Source organism: Callithrix jacchus, chromosome 12, assembly GCF_049354715.1.
Source record: "Callithrix jacchus isolate 240 chromosome 12, calJac240_pri, whole genome shotgun sequence".
NCBI lineage: Eukaryota > Metazoa > Chordata > Mammalia > Primates > Cebidae > Callithrix > Callithrix jacchus.
In genome coordinates this window covers 107,940,164-107,961,222 of record NC_133513.1, presented here as the reverse complement: position 1 = coordinate 107,961,222, position 21,059 = coordinate 107,940,164, and the positions used below count along the sequence as shown (strand labels likewise).

The 21,059-nt window shown below is 42.8% G+C and overlaps 1 protein-coding gene and 1 long non-coding RNA gene across 6 annotated transcripts in view; both read right to left on the bottom strand.

Annotated features, from left to right (window-relative positions):
* Positions 1-1,444: 1,444 nt before the first annotated feature.
* Positions 1,445-6,686, bottom strand: LOC144578756 (uncharacterized). Its single transcript, XR_013525129.1, has 2 exons — positions 5,710-6,686; positions 1,445-3,615 (listed from the first exon to the last, which is right to left on the bottom strand). It is a non-coding gene; the product is annotated as an uncharacterized LOC144578756 (long non-coding RNA).
* Positions 6,687-8,079: 1,393 nt separating this feature from the next.
* Positions 8,080-21,059, bottom strand: part of TRUB1 (TruB pseudouridine synthase family member 1) — a 66,333-nt gene continuing 53,353 nt past the window's right edge. The window contains exons 9-11 of one of the 5 annotated variants that reach the window (XR_013525126.1): positions 14,992-15,080; positions 9,386-9,486; positions 8,257-8,467 (exon numbers count right to left, since the gene is read on the bottom strand). The gene's annotated coding sequence lies outside the window, so the exon portion shown is untranslated. Of the gene's footprint in view, positions 9,487-12,262; positions 15,081-21,059 lie in introns of those variants that run through there. The other 4 variants (XR_013525127.1, XR_013525128.1, XR_004732173.3 and 1 more) reach the window with 4 other exon arrangements.

Below are 21,059 nucleotides of genomic sequence, written 5' to 3'. Positions count from 1 at the left end.
GGAGAGAGTGAAGAAGAGGGAGAGGGTGAAGAAGAGGGAGAGAGAAAGGAAAGGGAGAGGGAGAGGTAAGGGAGAGGAAGAGGGAAGGGAGGGAGAGGGAAAGGAGAGGGAGAGGAAGAGGAAGAGGGAAGGGGAGGGGAAGGAGAGGCTGAGGGAGAGGGAAAGAGGAAGGAAAGGGAGAGGGAGAGGGAAGGGAAAGGGATAGGAAAGGGGGAGAGAGAGAGGGAAGGGAGAGAGAGGGTGAGAGAGAGAAACGAGAGGAGAAGGGAGGGGAGGGAGAGGGTGAGGGGAGGGAGATGGTGAGGGAAAGGAAAGGGAAGGGAGAGTAGAGGGAGGGGGTGAGGGAGAGGAAGAGAAGGGAAGGGAGAAAGTGAGAGGGAGAAGAAGGGAAGAGAGAGGGAGGGAGAGAGGGAGGAAAGGGAGAAAGTGAGAGGGAGAAGAAGGGAAGAGAAAGGGAGGGAGAGAGGGAGGGAAGGAGGAGGGAGAGAGGGAGGGAAGGAAGAGGGAGGGAGAAGGGAGGGAGGGAGGAAGGGAGGGAGGGATGCAGGGAGGCAGGCAGGCAGGCACTGTGCTTTCCATGTTGGATGGCTGCCCGACAGAGTCAATCCTCTACTGGAGGAAGACGGACGTTCCATCTGCTTTCTTCTTTCTGCAGGGAAAGGCCCTTGTGTTTCACCTTGCAGGAAGGGTTGACTTCTCAGCACATTTGCGTGCTCCAAACTCGAAGCCTAAGAGAAGGAGAAAAGGCAACCTGGCAAAGATGGAAACATCCTTAAGTCTGAAGCCTTTCTTGCAAAAGCTGCCAGGATGGAGTCAGTGGCCCCGAGTCCTTCCAGGGATCCAGTTTCTGAGCAGGAGATGGGGGTGACAGCCTTTTGCAGGTTGGTGGGATTGCTCTGCAGAGAAGAGGACCTGGCAGGCTTTTAGGGCCTGAAGGTGGTCAAACTTCAATGCCAATAAATGGGTGTGGAAAAGGCAGCCCTGGGGAACCACAAGAGTTGACGTGGAGTTCCTCTATCAGCTGGCAGCTCAGAGGCTGTTTCCTCTAGAAAGCCCTCCCTGGCCCCTGGTCTGGGTAAGGCAGCTCCGAGCTCCTGCAGCTGCAGCCTCCATCTCTGTGTGGATGAAGTTTCATTAGGCATAGCTCTTCATCCCTCCTCTGTGCTTCCTGGCCATGGACAATGTGTGCTTCACCTCACAACCCTTTGGAGCCTAAATCCAGGGACCCTATCACCCATTGCTAAGAAAGGTCCTCCTTCCTTCCAATTTTTGCTATGCACCCATGTCCCTGTTGGGTACATATTATCTTACAGTGCTGTGCTTGGTCATTGCTTTCAGGAAGAGAGGAGTCAGCATGTTCTGCGGAATGTTACGAAGAATCAAAGCAGTTGACGGTTTGTCACTGGCATGCAGTCAAAAGATAAGACACATTGGAGAAGGAATCTGTTAAAAGCTCTTTATTATAATAGCCAATTAGACCTAGAATGGAGTAATAGACCAGAAGCTGAATGACAAGAAGTGAAGACTATTCAATAAAAATTAGGCATAAGATAAATTCTGAGTTAGAGAAATGAATAATTTGAAAGAAATATAACAGCTATATTGAACACATTTTTGTAGGAATAAGAAAGGAACCAGAGAATTTTCCAAAGATATTTGATTGTTAAAACCCTACTTAAGTGTACTACTTCCAAAATGAATAAGAAGATAGAAATGAAAGCTTGAGTAACAAAATATAAGATCTGAGAAAACAGGCTGGGCACAGTGGCTCACACCTGTAATCCCAGCACTTTGGGAGGCTGAGGCAGGTGGATCACCTGAGGTGAGGAGTTTGAGCCTAGCCTGGTCAACATGATGAAACTCTGCCTCTACTAAAAATACAAGTTAGCCAGGCATGGTGGTGCATGCACCTGTAATCCCAGCCACTCTGGAGGCTGAGACAGGAGAATTGCTTGAACCTAGGTGGCAGAGGTTGCAGTAAGCCATGATCGCAGCCACTGCACTCAAGCCTGAATGACAAAGTGAGACTCTGTTTCCAAAAAAAAAAAATCTGAGAAAACAATCAAATACTTCTCTGAAGAATTTCCACACTGAAGCAGCCTCTCTTTTGTCACAAATAGCTAAAAATCTCCTTATACTGGGTTCTGAAGCATTTTCATGGGTCGTGATCTGGGAGTTACTGTATATGGCATCATAAATGCAATTGTTGACAAACATTTTTTAAAAGGAGAAAAGCATATCCATCCTACCAGGTTTGTGAAGGAATAAAGACTTAAAGGCCAACCCTTCAGCTACATCCATACACGGGGCTCGTATTCTGCACAAAGAGCCTATTAACTTTCACATATTTAGGATCCCCAGTCAGAGCTTCCAGCTTCTTGTGCAAACTCTGGTTGGGCAATGCTCAGTGACCCATTCCAGCACCTACTGTCCCACCTGGGAAAAGGTGGTCACTGAGATAACTGCGGCGATTGTTGACTGACACAGTTCCGCTTGTAACAGAACTGAGTTGATTAATTACACTCCTCAGTTCATGGCACATTTTTATTGTTACTCCTTCCAATTCCTACTCTTGTTTCATGTATTCATTTAGGTTCCATTCCAGCTTTCTGACTTTTATTCAGTTGCATGGGGTCACTGAAAATGTGGATCTTGCTCTGAAGCTCTCTAATTTCATGTTCAAAGCACAAAGCTTGGGCCTTGGCTGAGCAAACAACATGAAGAGGCACCATGGCAACCTTGGCTTCCATAACATTCTTCTTTCAGGAGAATGAATGTGGATGCCCAATGCCTTGTTGGAGCTCCTTTGAATACGAGGTGATTCCAAAGAATCATCTGCCGTTTGACCCAAAGGAACGTGACTGCCAGAGAGAAGAAAGGCAACTGAGCTGAGAAAAGCGTAAAGGCCAGGAAATGAAGCAGTAAGCGCTGCTAGAGCAGCAGCCCCTGCATACGATGAGCAAGCTCTCTGACCGTCGCACATGGGTATCCAACTCCAAGGAATCCCCTATTATAGTTCTGATTTCTCTCACTCAGTTTGGGGATTTGAAATCGAGCGGCCAATTCTGTGTTTACCTTGGTAGTAATACTCCTGCATATACAATAGTGTCAGGAAGTGAGCATTGTTACAAGCAGAACACTTGGTGGAGGAATGTATTATCAATCCTATAATAGATAAAAGAACAACAATCCCAGATTCATTTTCTTGCTTTCCTGAAAGAACGGAGAATTGCCGGTAACCTTGAGGAAGGAAGGAAACAAGCTTTGCTGAAGCTGGGCTCATTTTCAGCTGTCAGTGGAAAAACACGAGGCTGCACGTCTCCACTGAAAGTCCCAGGCTCGGCCAGGAGTTGTTTTCCAGCTTCTTGTTACCTTTCAAATCCAGATATTTTTGATTTCTTCTTTTCTGCTGTGCCAGCACTGACGGAGCTAAGTGAGAGAGTTTGTACCACGAAGGGGCCGCAATTATGCACCGTGTCACCACCGGACGTGCAGATGGAGAATGTGCAGGGCGCCTGCTGCCAAGGGGCCAGAGTGTGCTTTTGCAGACGTGATCATAGCGGCTTTCAGCGCATCTTGCCTTCAATCAGTGGACAAAAAAGGGCAGCTGACTCTCTGCTTGCAAGGGATAGTAACACCATAAGAAATCACATTTTTTTGGTGTCAGTTTCCTACCTTGCCCTAATTACATAGATGAAATCACATGTTTAAAACTGACTTTGCAATTTAGCTCTGAAGTCCAGAAAGGCTACCCAGGGAGCACTGTGCCTTTTTTTATACTCATTTTTTGATATGTTAAATCACCTAGAAAGCTGGAGGAAAAAGCTCCCCTGCCCGAGCAAGTGCACGGAGGGTGCCACCTGAAGGACAGTCCAACATTCTAAAAGTGAAAGCAAGTGCAAGATCTAGGAGTAATAATAACAATTATTATATTTCTATTTTTAACATCAGATGCAGTGAGTTGATTAATTACACTCCTCAGTTCATGCACATTTTTATTGTTACTCCTTCCAATTCCTACTTCATGTATTTATTCATGTTCCATTCCAGCTTGCTGACTTACCCCCCACTCCCGCCACCACCCCATAGGTAACCGTTCAATGTGTTTAATGTACATGTATTTATTATGTGTTCTTACAAACTGTGTAAGCCTATATTATCAATTTACATAATGGTACTGTGTGACACATCTTACCCTTTCGTTTTTCACTGAAGTCGGTTTTTAAGATCCAACTTCGTTGCTATGTATATAGTGAGTCTATTGATTCTAATTGCTGCAGAATATTCCATGACTCTTATCTCTTCATTAGGTGATTACTATATGCCAGATTGAGTACTAAGTGATTTAGGTATTGATAACTTGGATTACTAATAACAATGAGAGTGTAAAGCATTTGTGTTCATCAAAAGGGATGTGAATTTCTCAGAAGGTTTAAGAGACGGGGCTCTCTGAAGGTATTTTATTTATTATTTACTTATTTATTTATTTATTTATTTATTTTTAAGACAGAGTCTTGCTCTGCCACCCAGGCTGGAGTGCAGTGGCGTGATCTCAGCTCACTGCAACCTCTACTTCCCAGGTTCAAGAGATTCTCCTGACTCAGCCTCCTGAGTAGCTGGGATTACAGGCACCTGCCACCATGCCCGGCTAATTTTTGTATTTTCAGTAGAGAAGAGGTTTCGCCATGTTGGTCAGGCTGGTCTCGAACTCCTGACCTCAGGTGATCTGCCCACCTCAGCCTCCTAAAGTGCTGGGATTACAGGCATGAGCCACCATGCTGGGCCTCTCTGGAGGTATTTTCAAAGGCTAGATCGCCAGCCACTTTACCAGCTCGCTGTCTCTGCTGTCATGGCTCTCTCTGCTGTACAATGACTCTCCCTCTCCCTCACTTTCCTTTTCACGTCTATCTAAACAACTCCTAATTTGCTTGCCCAGGGAGCTCCCTATATTTGTATTCATTTTTTTTGGTTACAGTCTTCTGTGAGCACCAGTCTAGTGATTTAAACCATGGGCTCTGGGATCAGCCCATCTGGGCTCAAATCCTAGCTCTATGTTAACCGGCTGGTATAACCTGAGGCAAACTGCTTAATGCATCTGCACCTCAAGTCCTCATCTGTAGGATGGGGATGATGGCACCTACTCTATAGCATTGCTGTGAGAATTAAACAGGGTGTTACAGTGCCAGGCATGCAGTATCTGCAGTAATAAGTATTTTTTATTTTTCTGTGCCCTTTGCCTAATTTTTGTATTTTCAAATGGTATCTAAAATTGCTCTTTTTTCAGGTTATCGACAAATTCAAGTTCTCCAGGTCCAGTGATTCCCCTTCTGTTTCGGCCCTACTTCCCTCAGCAGCAGCGGCCGGTCCCAGCTTTTTAAGTCTTTATCCCTTGAGTACCAGGAATCTACTATTTCTGGTCTTTCCTCCTGCCTCAGAGGCCCAGTTTTGAATGGCTAAGGACCCAGGAGCCATTTAACTTCTTTATCTACGCTCTCCCTGGAATAACCGTTTTATCCTGTCCCCTGGGTTTAAACATCAGCCACACACTGACGAATTTCATATCATCAGCCCCTATCTCTCCCTTAAGCCTCGGGCTCGCCTCCACAGTCATCCCTCAGCTATCTGGCACCCCTCATACCCGGCAGGTGCACAGTAGAGTCTTCGTTTCCTCTGGACTTGCAAACCTGCCTCTTCCGCAGTCTCACTTACCTCTGCCAGCTGTGCGGAGAATCGACTCATGCAGAGAGAAAGGAACTCCCCGCAGGAGTCCAGGTGAGAGAGCTTTGTGGCTTGGACTGGAGTTGTGGCAGTGGAAAAGAGGAGCAGTGGTCACACACCAGATTCTTTTGGCAAGGGAGGGGGTGAGGAGGCAGACCGGGAGCCGGGATCCAAAACTCCATGTATGAGAGGCAGGCAAGGTTCAGACAGAAAGAATACATTTCACAACAAAGGCTGTTAAGGGCAAACTATAGGGAATGTTCTGGGGACCCAAAAGAATGTGTGTTTTGCTGCTTACCACTGCAGAGGTGCAGGGAAAAGAGGACTCTTTATGAGACAGTTTTTAGGGAAGCTGGGTTGCAAAGGGAAAGGTATGTTGTAGAAAATGGTAGATAAAACCATCACAGATCCCCATAACCAGATGTGATTTCTTGGTCCTCTAAAGTCTCACAGATATATAAAATACAAATATATAAATACATATGTATATATGTGTGTATATATGTACACACATACATAAATATACATGTATCTCCCTTTTTTAGTTTTTAAAACTTAATAAGATATTTCAAACATGCAGAAAATTCTAATGTTACAAATTTCCTTATACCTACCACCTGCCTTTAATGTATATACTTTTTTTTCTTTTTGAGACAAAGTCTCACTCTGTCACCCAGGCTGGAGTGCAGTGGCACAATCTTGGCTCACTACAACCTCCACCTCCTGGTTTCAAGCAATTCTCCTGCCTCAGCCTCCCAAGTAGCTGGGACTACAGGCATGTGCCACCATGCCTGGCTAATTTTTGTATTTTAGTAGAGAAGGGGTTTCACCACGTTGGCCAGGCTGGTCTCGAATTCCTGACCTCGTGATCTGCCTGCTTCGGCCTCCCAGAGTGCTGGGATTACAGGTATGAGCCACCGCGCCCGGCTGTATGTACCCCCCCCTTTTTTTTGAGATGGAGTCTCACTCTGTCACCAGGCTGGAGTGCAATGGCATGATCTCAGCTCACCGCAACCTCCGCCCCCCAGGTTCAAGTGATTCTCCTGCCTCAGCCTCCCGAGTAGCTGGGATTACAGGTGTGTGCCACTGCACCCAGCTAATTTTTGTATTTTTAGTAGAGACAGGGTCTCACCATCTTGGCCAGCTTGGTGTATGTACCATTTTAATGGCACCTACCTATGTAGTGTTGTATTAGTATTTCTTTTCTTTCTCCTGTATTATAGAGAGGTGGCTGAGGGCAGGGGTTTGCCCTCCTCTTTGTCTCAGGGTCACCTTGCAGTGTCTGTATACCTTAGACCCCTAATTGTTGCTGAATTGAATTGAGTTCTTGAAAGACCTCAAAGAGACCTTCAGGAAAAAGGAAAGCGTAGCAAGCAGCACATATGATTCTCACAGATTTGAGAAGCTGCAGCTATTTTTAAGGTATATTAATTCGGAAGGAATTACTGGAAGTGAAAATAGGACAGCCGCATCTTGTGGCATATAACATTGAAAACTTATTTCATGTACTGATATCCTTGACTAATATTTCTGACTCTGGAATTAAAGCCACAGGCAACCTGAATCCCAGCTTTCCACAGTATCTGTGCCCTCCTACAATTGATGTTATTTATTATGAAAGATCTTTAGCTGATAACAATTTACCATTAGATACATCAGGTTTATCATTAGACGTTTGTGCTCTTTGTCGAGTCCCAATGGTTTTGTCTTCTGCCCTAACCTCCCTTTACCTGCTACAAATGCAGGAAAGTGTTGTACTGCCTGAAATATTAGAATCCTACCAGACTGTTCCTTGGCACAGAGCTACCTCAATGACTTACCAGAATTTCCAGAATTCACAGAATAATTTGCTGTATACCACGGTAAATGAGACCTTGGCAAGCTTTCTAGCTAGTGGTAATGGCAACTGGCTTGCCCTGGATGGTCCCAGTTGTAGATCAATGAATTATTTTCATGCTCCCTCTTCACTCTCAAAATGGTCTCCGGGACAGGCACAGTGGCTCACGCCTGTAATCCCAGCATTTTGGGAGGTCAAGCCTGGCGGATCACCTGAGGTCAGGAGTTAAGAGACTAGCCTGGCCAACATGGTGAAACACCATCTCTACTAAAATACTGAGTAGCTGTAGTCCCAGCTACTCAGGAGACTGCGGCACGAGAATCGCTTGAACCCAGGAGGCGGAGGTTGCAGTGAGTGGAGATGGTGCCGCTGCACTCCAGCCTGGGTAACGGAGTGAGACTCAGTCTCAAAATAAAAGTGTCTCCTTTTAGCTGATAAATTATGTGATCACTCTATTAATTCCCACACCTAAACTTTTTACATTATAGGACTGCCTTATGTGGATGGGACTTTCATTTTTGAAATTTCTGCAGTGTCTCATTAAGTGGATTAAATAAGAGCCTTTGATTGTTAAAGGAAGACACACTAGACATTACACACCACTCTATTTCTGGCATCGCGCTTTCTGAACATAATACAAACCAAAATAAAACCATGCACCCAGATGTTACCATCGAATCGCACCGAAATGACATAGCTGCTTTCCATGGGGAAAATGTAAACCATCAAAAAAAAAAAAACAAAAAAAAAACCCAGTAAGACTAAAACGTAAATTACATGGTAAAAAATGTTCAACATTTCCAGTCCGAGACCATTCACATTTAATTGAAAACCAGCTTAAATTTCAAAAACAGCAACAACAGTCCAGGCTGCCTTTTTTATTACCCATTGGATTGCTCCCTGTCTCTTCATCTGTATCAGTTCCAAAAAAAAAAAGAAAGAAAAAATAATAATACAACATTGGAATAACATGAAGTTATAACAATATTTTCAGCCCAGCAATTTCAGCCCAATTTTCAGCAGTAACGTTTCATTAGAATCAAACATTTCCTAGATGGTTTAAAAACACAATGAAAATCTGGCACTTTGGGAGCTTATGCGAATACAGCTTTAACTTCTTATTTTCAAAGAAAAATGAGATTTAACATTAAAAAACTAAAGCAATGCCCCTGAAGGTTCTTTTCTTAAAAAAGAAAGGAAACTCAACCTGCTGTACATATTAAATAATTCAAGTCAATGATCCTTTTAAGCCTTTAGCAATGCATAAACCAATGGGGAGAAGCAATCTAATACTTCATGCATTTAGGGGATTGCATTAGAAAGACTGCTAGTCAGGTTCTGCTTTTATAAATGCAAATGTATGCAAAGCAGACAGATTGGGATCTGTACAATTTAGCAATGATCGAAACTTGTAATTTTTGAAAATGGGACAGATGTCCAGACTAGTTATATTAAGATGCTTCTTACTGAAGAAGAAACCAAACCAAACAAACAATTCAATGCCACCTCCTCTTTTAACCGGAAACAAATAAAGAAAGCCATGACAAATTAGAATAAGTTATATATCAACTTGCTTCTTTCATGGATTGTTAAAGTTGAGAGTCAGCTTAGGGTAGTGGAATAAACATTTCCAGCATATATCACGGCATTACTCATCTTTCTGTCCCTAAAACACAGGTATGAAGGGAAATGTGTCCCCATTCAAGGACCAAGGGGTAGGCTAAAGTCTAGCTTCCAGAGCAGCCAGGTCCCTGGTTCTGTGGACTATGCTCTCCTTGAACCAGAGTCAGGACAGTCAGTAAATATGAATGAAAGCCTTTGTTTACTCACTTAAACTTGCTGAGTGCTCAACACCTTCATGTTTGTAATATCGTAGCTCCAGAGGTTTATTTGATGATGGCAAGTGACTAGAATTTGATGATGGCAAGTGCCTGGGGAAATAAAGGTGAAAACATAAGTCTGGCGGGAAAGACAAAGTAAATGTATGATTAGGATGAGTGCTAGGGGCCGGGCACCATGACTCATGCCTGTAATCCCAGCACTTTGGGAGGCCGAGGCAGATGGATCATGAGGTCAGGAGTTCAAGATCAGCCTGGCCAAGATGGTGAAACCCCCTCTACTAAAAATACAAAAATTGGCTGGGTGTGGTGGTGTGTATCTGTAATCCCAGCTACTTGGGAGGCTAAGACAGAGAACTGCTTAAACTCAGGAGGTGGAGGTTGCAGTGAGCCAAGATCACACTACTGCACTGCAGTTGGGTGACAGAGCGAGACTCTGTCTCAAAAAAAAAAAAAAGGTGAGTGCTAGGTAGAATAACAAGCCAATGCATGGTGAGCCATGGCGACCGATGTGAGGATGGATTCATTCTGATTGAGCCACCAAAAAAATACTTCACTATGGTCCAGGCATGGTGGCTTATGCCTGTAATCCTAACACTTTGGGAGGCCAGGAGGATTGCTTGAGGCCAGAAGTTTGAGACCAGCCTGGACAACATAACAAGACCTCATATCTTAGGGGGAAAAAAAAAAGACTTTATCACTATAAACTTTAAAGTGAGTCTTGGGTCTTGAAATATCGCTGGGTGGACAAAGTGAAAAAAACACCCTCTGGGCAGAGGTTAAGTGTTACAAAGGAGGTTGTTGAATCGCCTGAGTCCAGGAGTTCAAGACCAGCCTGGGCAACATGGTGAAACCCCATCTCTACAAAAATTACAAAAAATTAACTGAGCATGGTGTCACACACCTGTGGTCCCAGCTACTTGGGAGGAAGATTGCTTGAGCCTGGGAGGTGGAGGCTGCAGTAAGCTAAGATGGTACCAATGCACTCCAGCCTGGGTGACAGAGTAAGACTCTGTCTCAAAAATAATAAAATAAATGTATGTACAAAGGCATAGAGAGAAGCAACTAGAAGAGTCGAGTGGGAGGCACTGAGGTTACAAGAATTCTATCAAATCTTCATTAGGAATGTCTACGTGTGAGGCATGGTGTGAGCACAGGGATAGAGTCCCCACAGTTGCTAGGAGTTCATGAAGGGGAAGGATGCCCAGTTGTGCTTCAGAACAATCACTCTGGAGTCAAGGCAGAGGAGGATGGTGGGGGTTCCATCCTAGGGGCCAGGAGGCTTACTGTGGGCCCGAATCAACACAGTGACGGGGTGGAGAAAAAGAATGTCTGCCTATGACAGAGACTCCAGCCAGCTTTCCCACAACGCAGCCACTGCTTCACTTTTAGTCAGGGCCGATGGTTCCAGAGTTCATCCTTCTACTGAGCTAGAATCCACCTCGCTCTTACTGCCATTTGCTGGCCTCGTTGTGCATGCTGGAGAAATTCAGAAATGACAGCTCCTCAAATAGCGGGGCTGTGTTCATGCTTGATTGCTATCAGCAAAATTCAGATAAAATATTTATATTTTTCTAATAAACAAAAAAGCAGACATAGGGTGAGCATTTCAAAACCTGCCTAGATTTCCCACTCTCAACGTTTGAGGCAAGGATGTGAGGTCTTCCTAAAGAGTCTAAAAAGAAGACAGTTTTACAAATTCTTCCTTAAAAAAATAAAGCCTCAGCTTTATCCATGTCTTCTGGATTTGGGAACCTTTTACTTAATGAATTACCCCTCTTCTTGCTTCCCAAACTCAATAAATAAGGGGAAACTGTTTCTCCATTCAAGAAATTAGAGTTTTGTGGCTGGGCGTGGTGGCTCATGCCTGTAATCCCAGCACTTTGGGAGGCCAAGGCAGGCGGATCACTTGAGGCCAGGAGTTCGAGACCAGTCTGGCCAACATGGTGAAACCCCATCTCTACTAAAAATACAAAAATTAGCTGGGTATGGTGGCAGTCACCTGTAATCCCAGTTACTTGGGAGGCTGAGGAAGGAGAATCACTTGAACCTGGGAGGCGAAGGTTTCAGTGAGCCGAGATCACACCACTGCACTCCAGCCTTGGCAACAGAGTAAGACTTTGTCTCCAAAAGAAAAAGAAAAGTAGGGTTTTGCTATTCCAAAGACACCTAGACCTCCACTCAATGTCCAGTATTCTCCATGAATGAGGGGCAGAAGAGCAGAAGAGGTCAGCCTCTAATCATGACCTCTGCCCTCTGCTTTCTCACCTTAGGAGACCCACTTCCTACAGGTACCCTGAGAAGTCTGCAGTTCTAAGAAGTTTCCTGGATTTCTATCTACAATCTTAGAAAGGGCCCTTCAGGCCACAGTATCTTACCAGAGCATGATGGCGAACCATTGTGCTCCCTGGTCAGCCAGAACTCTGCCCCTGTGGTAATGAGGCTTTTCTAGTCATGGAGCCCAGGGATTAATATTGCTACTAAGTTTTGATCAGGAAAATGTAATTTACATTTTTTATTGTGAAAGTTGGCAAACATACATAAAGAAGATTGAAGAGGAAAGTGAACTCACACATTCACTTCCTTCAGATTCAACATTTCCAACATCTTGCCACACTTGCTTCATCTATCCTTTTCTTTCTTTTTAACTTACCTTTTTTTAGAGACAGGGTTTCGCTCTGTCACCCAGGCTGGAGTGCAGTGGCGCACTGGAGCCTTGAACTCCTGGGCTTAAGTAATCCTCCCACCTCGGCCTCCCAAAGTGCTGGGATTACAGGGATGAGCCACAGGGCCCACCCTACTTTCTTTGTCCTTTTTCTTTCTCTTGTCTTTTCTTCTTTCTTTCCTCTTTTTCCTCTCTTCCTCCTCCTTTCTTTCCTTCCTCTCTCCCTTCTTTCCTTACTGTAGTATTTAAACCAAATGTCTTACATCATATTCTAGGCTTATTTCAGAGTATGTAACTCTAAAAAATGAAATTTTTTCTTATAGACCCACAATACTGTTATCGTACCTGACCAAATTAATAATTCTCTAACATCATCTAATACCTAGTTCCCAAGAAAGTTTTAAAATCATAAGGCTTGGAATTTCTATTGTCTCTCCAGAGAAAGGCCACGCTGCAGACAGCCCAACAGATTCATTATCGGGGAATTTTTGTGGATACTCAGCTGAAATTTTTATCCTGTTACTGCATATTGTACCCCCATATATCATGTTAAATAATTAATCCCTTTTTAAAGTTTACACATTTCAGATTTTTGTATACATTTAGCTGGTGTCTCTTTCATCTTTGCTTAGCAGAGCTATACACATTTAATTCTTTTAATATTTCTTATAAATCAATCCCGTCAGCCCGTTAATCATGTTGGAGCTTTTCTTTGAACCTCCTCCAGCTGGTTTCCATAAGCCTAGTAATGAGTTGTCCAGAACCAGACGCAGCACTCCATGAGCAGTTTCACCCAAATCGAATCGCTCCCCACTTCTCCAAATGCTCAATCCCAAACCACAAACGCCTTATTTTCTGCCTCATTTTAACAGAAACAAATGTCTTGTTTTCTGCTTTTATTCCCAGTTACTTTTTTGGCATTGCAGCCTGTGTCTCATCCCTCCCACTGAACATCTGTGCCTCAGAGTGCTGTTCTCCAGATGTGATGTAAACAGCATTGTGGAATCAGAAGAGTATAGAGAGAGCTCTGCCACTCCAGCTGCGTGACTCTTGGCAAAACACCTAGTCCTCACACCACTTCCAAGTTCTTCACCTAAATAACAAATAAGGACAGATCCTACCTACCCTACAGGATTGCTGGAGAGACAAATGAGATGGTGTAAATGAATGGGGTTTACTGGCCAGGCGCAGTGGCTCATGCCTGTAATCCCAGCACTTTGGGAGGCTGACGTGAGCAGATCACTTGAGCTCAGGAGTTTGAGACCACCCGGGGCAACGTGGTGAAACCTCGCTTCTACAAAAAAGTATTTAAAAATTAGCCGGTGTGGTGGTGCACACCTCAGCTACTAGGAAGGCTGAGTGAGAGGATCACTTGAACCCAGGATATTGAGGCTGCAGTGAGCCACAATCATGCCACTGCACTCCAGCCCAGGCAACAGAGTGAGACCCTGTCTCAGAAAAAAGTGGGATGGGGTGGGGGGTGTTTACTAACTTTAATGACCTTTCTTTGTAGATAAACATATCTACTTAGTGAATTTTTGTACACTTAATATGCACGAGGTGAACATCTATATCCTCTAAAGTCTTTTTCACTTGCACCAAAGCCTATTTCATCATTTAATAATCATTACTGTCAGAAAATTCTGTTTCAGCTCAGTTCTTCTTACCAAAACAATAGCTTATAAAGCATCTTTGAAATGTATAATTTGAATCCATAAATCATGAAAATTTCAGATTGATCTTTCTCCTCTTGGCTATAAATCAGGCATGTGGCATCTGCTTCTGTTTACTGATTGTTTACTAGGTTCTAAGAATCATACTAAACATTATCAGAGTTACCTGACTTAGGCTTCATAATTTTATGAAGTAGACATTATAAATAATCCCACTTTATAAATAAGTAAACTAAGGCTCAGAAAAGTCCATTAACTTGCCTGAGGTTAACAGCTGATGATGAACAGTAGGGCCAGGAAAATCTCTAACATGAGAGCCCGTACTGTCAACCACTGGCATGATTTAATATTTCAAATACTAACTGGGAACCCCTAACTATAGACTAACTTCAGAAAGCCTCCTATTTGCCAAGCACTTGAGAGAAGTGAAAAGGCATTGTCCTTTTCAAGAAGGTGTTTGGCTGGTAGGGGACTCACAGCTGTTAAAAGAGGAACAAGCATGGTGGCAGTCATTATCATAAGGCAACTGTACCAACTAGGCAATAAGCTGTAAGAAAATGCTACTCTTACACCAAAATACAGATTCATTGTTTTTAAGAAAAACCATTTGATGACTATGTTTAGTCATTTTTCCTTCTAATTCCATTGGTCTCGATTACCTAGTAAATTACCAAATACCATCAATTTTCCTTTAAACTGTCCATTCAAATATCCATTATCTGGTGATACTGTAGTTTGGCATTTATTGCCTCAATCCTGCATTACTACACCAGACTCAGTTCCAACTGGGCTCTCTGCATCCCATTTCTACCTATTCAGTTTTTGGCACATGTCACTATCAGATTAATCTTCTTAAAATAAAGCTTCCATATGAACCAGTCCCTTCACTGCAGCTTTACTCAATCCTGGCTTTCAACGGTATAAATGATGCAGTCCCAAATGATGCAAATCCTCCTCTCCATCCAGACCAATCTGCTCTTTCCTGACTGTGTTCATCTTGCACACCATCATTTTTGCTGGAACTATTCTCCCCTCCTCAACTGCTCTCCTTTCTTAAGCCTTTGAATATTAAATATTGTTCAAGGCTCAACTCAAGGCCTTTCTCTTCTATCCTGACTACGAGGCGTCCTGTTGTCCCTCTTGTTTTCAGCAGGAGATCAACAGATGCTTACAGAAATGAAGTACTGCTCTATCAATAGCACTTTTTGGCAATACCATTCACTGATATTTACAGAGTGTCTTTACCACACTGCTACTTACCTTCTTACATGTACACTTCTTGATTTCCCATTAAATGAAAGTTTCTTAAAGGTCTGGACTACATCTTTTGTATGCCACGCATTCTTTCCCTGCACAGTAGGCACTTGTGAATATTTGAAAACTGACATCATTAATTCATATAAAAGAAAATCACCTAGTTATTACCTTTAGATCATATTGCCAATTCTGTGAGCCAAAAGAATACTGATGACTTAAGATATCTGGCCTCTAAGTCCTGTCCTTAATAATGTAATAATTTGGGGTTAGGAGAATTTACTTTTCCATGCCCCAGTTTTCTCGTTTATAAAGTAAGAATTAAAGAGTCAGATAATTCAGAGCACCTGAATACATGAATCCTGATTGATTAAATGCTTTGCAATTAGTCAACACGTTGACAGATTCTTTTCTAAGAATATAAAATTCAACACAACATTATGGTATCACAAGTCAGCTTATCTGTCTTAACTAGATACAGTGTTCCAATTCTAGCAAAAGTACAGAAAAGAACCTCAAAACAAGTTACCATTTAGGTGTAGAAAGCTCCAACAGAGTATAAATTTTATCCTAACAGTGAGAAAAAAAAACTGGATAACTCCCTGAGCCCATCAGAGAACTAATGGGGGACAAGCCTCTCTTGAGGAGAGATGGAAAAATGAACTGTTTTCAGTTTTGGCAGAATATAGAAGGGATAGGTAACTGCCATAAAAGTGGGTGTATTAGATACGGTTCTGCAGAGAAACAGAAGGATACAGTGTGTGTGTGTGTGTGTGTGTGTGTGTGTCTGTGTGTGTCTGTGTGTGTGTGAAGAGACTTATTAGATAAGAGACTAAGAAGACTCACAATCTGCCACGTGCAAGGTGGAGATGCAGGAATCTGGGTCTGAGGCCTGAGAACCAGGGGTGCCAAGGGCAGGATAGCTCAAGCAGAGAGGGGGCAATTCCAGCCTTCCCCTGCCTTTTGTTCTATTCAAGTCCTCAACAGACTGGATGATGCCTACCCCTACCAGGGAGGGAGGGCCCTTTGCTTTACTTAGTTCACCAATTCAAATGCAAATCTCTTCTGGAGATACCCTCACAGACACACCCAGAAATAATGTTTAATTAGATATCTGGACATCCCATGGCCCAGTCAAGTTGACACAGAAAATTAACCATCCCAGCAGGTAAAAAGAAAACAGCTGAAATTGTCATAAATTGTTAAAGTCCAAGAGTAACAGGTTAGAAACAAAGCAATCAACAGACACATGAGAAGTCCACACTCGCTTCCTCATTCTTCTCCATGGGTCTCTACTAGGTGTTCACAAAAAAGATTGGGGCAGGGCAGGAGAACTGAGAAACTCTGCAGGTGGCACAAAGGCACAGAATTCCCTGACACATGAGCCCTTCTCTTACACGAAGGGAAAGTCTTAAGTTGCTGGGGGAGAGGCCCAGGAAAAGATGCACTGCCTTTGGTAGAAGGGTGAAAGTGAGAGCTGTCTGCCACTCAAGGAAGGGCAGAAAATGAGTTCAGGCCAGGATCTTGCACTGATACAAAGCAGAGCTCTGCCACTACTGGGGAAGGGGCAGAATGACTGAGAAATCCCTGGATTCAACCACCCCTGGAGTCTAGGAGCTCAGGGCCCAAGACCGAAGCTGGAGGATGAAAACTAAAAAACACGCTCTTACTCCGTGATGAGCTATAACAAGCAACAGTCAGTCACCAGGGGAGCTCAAAAGGAGCATGAATTAGATTCCTCCTGTGGCACAGATGTGAAGACTTGCTGAAATCTGAGCATGGAGGGAAACACTAAGGAAAAACCCTTCTGCAATTCAGACCTCACATGAAGCACAAAGCAGCAGCAGTCCACTCCTGCAGTGACTGGAAGTCTGGTGCACTGTAAGTACAGCAGCAACAAACCCAAACCTAGTTCAGCCACTGACTAGACTGTCACAACCTCCACACTAATGACTGGACACAAAAAATGTGCCTATTTCTGGACAGAAGTACTACGTATCAAAGTCTATTTTATACACAATATTTGGTATACAATCAAGAAATACAAAACACACAGACAAGAAAGAAAAAAAGCTGTTAACAGACTCACAAAGTTGTTAACAGACCTAGACTTGAATGTTAGAACTGATCAGACAAGGAATTTAAAGTAACTACGACTAATATGTTAAAGGAAAAAGTAGGCAAAATGCATCAAAAGATAAAAGGAAAAGGTAGACAAAATGCATCAAAAGATAAAGAATGTCAGCAGAGCTGGGTGCACTGCACTTTGGAAGGCTGAGCCAGGAGGATCACCTAAGGTCAGGAGTTCAATACCAACCTGGCCAATATGGTGAAACCCTGGTTCCACTAAAAAATTACAAAAATCAGCCAGGCATGGTGGCAGCTACCTGTAATCCCAGGTATTCGGGAGGCTAAGGCAGGAGAATCGCATGAAATGGGGTTGGCGGAGGTTGCGGTGAGCTGAGATTGTGCCACTACACTCTAGCCTGGGTGACAGAGCCTGACTCCTTCTCAAAAAAAAGAAAAAAGAAAGTCAGCAGAAAGATGAAAACCAGAACAAAGAGTTAAATGAAAATGCTAGAATTTAAAACATGATCTTAAAGAAAAAGAATTTCTTCAACAGGTGTTGAGCACACTAGACATGGTTGAGAAAAGAAACAGTGAACCTGAAGACAGGTCAATAGAAATTATACAAAATGGGCCGGGCACGGTGGCTCACGCCTGTAATCCCAGCACTTTGGGTGGCCAAGGTGGGTGGATCATGAGGTCAAGAACGAGACCATCCTGGTCAACATGGTGAAACCCCGTCTCTACTAAAAATACAAAAAATTAGCTGGGCATGGTGGCGCGTGCCTGTAATCCCAGCTACTCAGGAGGCTGAGGCAGGAGAATTGCCTGAACCCAGGAGGCGGAGGTTGTGGTGAGCCGAGATGGCGCCATTGCACTCCAACCTGGGTAACAAAAGTGAAACTCTGCCTCAAAAAAAAAAAAAAAAAAAAAAAGAAATTATACAAAATGAAAGACATATTAAAAACTAAGAAAGCAGAGTATCCAGGAGCCATGAACCAATAAAAAGGTTAAATATACCTGTTATTTGAGTGGCAGAGAGAAAAGGGGAAGAGAGGAGCATGGAACAGGATAAATATTTGAAGAAATGATGGCTGAAATTTTTCTAAAATTAATTTTTAAACTATGTTTTTTCTTCTTTTTTTTTTTTCAGCCCACTTGGGGAGACAGACCAAAACTGATCTTTAAGAAAAGGAAAAAAGGACTAAAGAAATTAAGAGGCCCCCAAAAGGATAAATACGAAGAAAATCACTTATAGACACATCACACTGCTAAAAATTAAGACAAAAAAATCTTGAAGGCAGCCAGAGAAACTATACAAGCCAGAAGATAACTGAGTGATTTCATTAAAGTGCTGAAGAAAAAAGAAGTTAACCAACATCGATTTACATATCTGTAAAAGTACATTTCAAACATGAAACACTTTTTCAGACAAAACTGACATAATTCATTGCTATTATACCTGTTCTATAAAAATATTAAAGGAAATCATTTCAAAAGAAGAAATATGAGACCAGAATGAAATTTGATTCTACATAAGGAAAGAAGAAACAGTACCAGGATATGAATAAACATAATAGATATTATGATTTTTAATCTCTTTAGAAGGTAACTGACAGTGTAAAGCAAGGGTTGGCAAGCTACAGTATGAGAATAAATATAGTTATTGGAACACAGCCACACACAATCATTAATGTGTATTTTCTTTTCCTTGCTTTTAGAGACAGAATTTTGCTCTGTGGCCCAGGCTGGAGTACAGTGGCACAATTTTGGCTCACTGTAACCTCCCTCTCCTGGGGTCAAGCGATTCTCCTGCCTTATTAGCCTCCCTATTATCTGGGACTACAGGCATGCATCACCATACCTGGCTAACTTTTGTATTTTTAGTAGAGACAGGGTTTTGCCATGTTGGCCAAGCTGGTCTTGAATTCCTGACCTCAAGTGATCCATCCACCTCAGCCTCCCAAAATGCGGGGATTAAAGGCCTGAACCACTGCACCCAGCCTCATTTATGTGTATTTTCTATGGCTGCTTTCATGCTATAATGGCAGAGGTGAGTAGATGCAACAGAAACCATATGGTCTGGAAAGCCTAAAATATTGACAGGCCTACCTCACTTATTGCACTTCACTTTATTGAACTTTCCAGATATTGTTTTTTTTACAAATTGAAGGCATATGGCATCAAGCAAGACTATCGGTACCAATTTTCCAACAGCATGTGCTCACTTTGTATCTCTGTGTCACATTTTGCTAATTCTCAAAATATTTCAAACTTTGCCATGATGATTATATCTGTTATGGTGATCTGTGATTGGTGATATTTGCTGTAACTATTGTAATTGTTTTGTGGCATCACAAACCACATCCATATAAGACAGCAAACAATTTATAAATGTTGTATGTGTTCTGACTGCTCTATTGACCAGCCATTCCCCCACCTCTCTCCCTCTCCTCAGGCCCCCTATTCTCTGAGACACAACAGTATTGAAATTAGGTCAATTAATAATCATACTATGGCTTCTATGTGCTCAAACAAAAAGAAGAATTGCACATCTCTCATTTTATTTTGAGACAGGGTCTTGCTCTGTCATCCAGGATGTAGTGCAGTGGTATGATCTCTACAACCTCCACCTCCTGAGTTCAAGCAATCCTCCTGCCTTGGCCTCTTAAAGTGCTGGAATTACAGGCATAAGCCACTGTGCCTGGCCTACATCTCTTTTTAAATAGAAAGCTGGAAATGATTAAGCTTAGCAAAGAGGCATGTCAAACGACAAACAGTCTGAAAGCTAGGCCTCTTAGACCAGTCAGCCAAGTTGTGAATGCAAAGACATACAACTCAAAAGAAATTAAAAGTGCTACTCCAGTAAACACACAAATAATAAGAAAGCAAAAGAGCCTTATTGCTGATATGGACAAAGTTTTAGTGGTCTGGATAGAAGATCAAATCAGCCACAACATTCCCTTAAGCCATTCTAATCCCCAGAGCAAGTCCCTAACTCTCCTCAGTTCTATGAAGGCTGAGAGAAGTGAGGAAAATGCAGAAGAAGTCAGAAGCTAGCACAGGCTGGTTTATGAGGTATGAGGAAAGAAGCTACTGCATTACGTAAGAGTACAAGGTGAAGTCGCAAATGCTGATGTAGAAGCTGCAGCAAGCTATCTAAGAGATCTAGACAATAACATTGATGAAGGTGGCTACATTAAACAACTGATTTTCAATGTAGATGAAATAGCTTTATATTGGAAGATGCCATCTAGGACTTTTGCAACCAGAGAGGTGAAGTTCATGCCTGGCTTCAAAGTTTCGAAAAATAGGCTGACTCTCTTGTTGAGAGTTGCTGACTCACTAATACAGCTAGTGATTTAAATTGATGCCAATGTTCATTTACCATTCTGAAAATCCTAAGGCCCTTAAGAATTATGCTACATCTACTCTGCCTGTGCTCTTTAAATGAAACTACCAAGTTTAGATGACAACACATCTGTTTGCAGCATGGTGGACCAAATATTTTAAGCCCATTGTTGAGACCTACTGCTAAGAAAAATAATTCCCTTCAAAATATTATTGCTCACTGGCAATATACCTGGTCCAAGAGATGTACATGTACAAAATAATTTAAGTCCCAGTACTTTGGGAGGCCAGGCAGGCAGACTGCCTCCCAGCTTGGGCAACATGGTAAAACCCTACTAAAAAAATACAAAAAATTAGCCAGGCCTGGTGGCATATGCCTGTAGTTCCAGCTACTCAGGAGGCTGAGGCAAGAGAATTGCTTGAACCCAGGAGGCAGAGGTTGCAGTGAGCCGATATCATGGCACTGCACTCTAGCCTTGGCAAGAGAGCTAGAACCCATCTCAAAAAACCCCAGAAGATTAATGTTGCTTTCATGCGTGCTAACACAACATCCATTTTTGCAGCTTATGGATCAAGGAGTAACTTCAACTTTCAAGCCTTATTACTGAAAAAATACATTTCATAAGGCTATAACTGCCACTGAAAGTGGGTCCTCT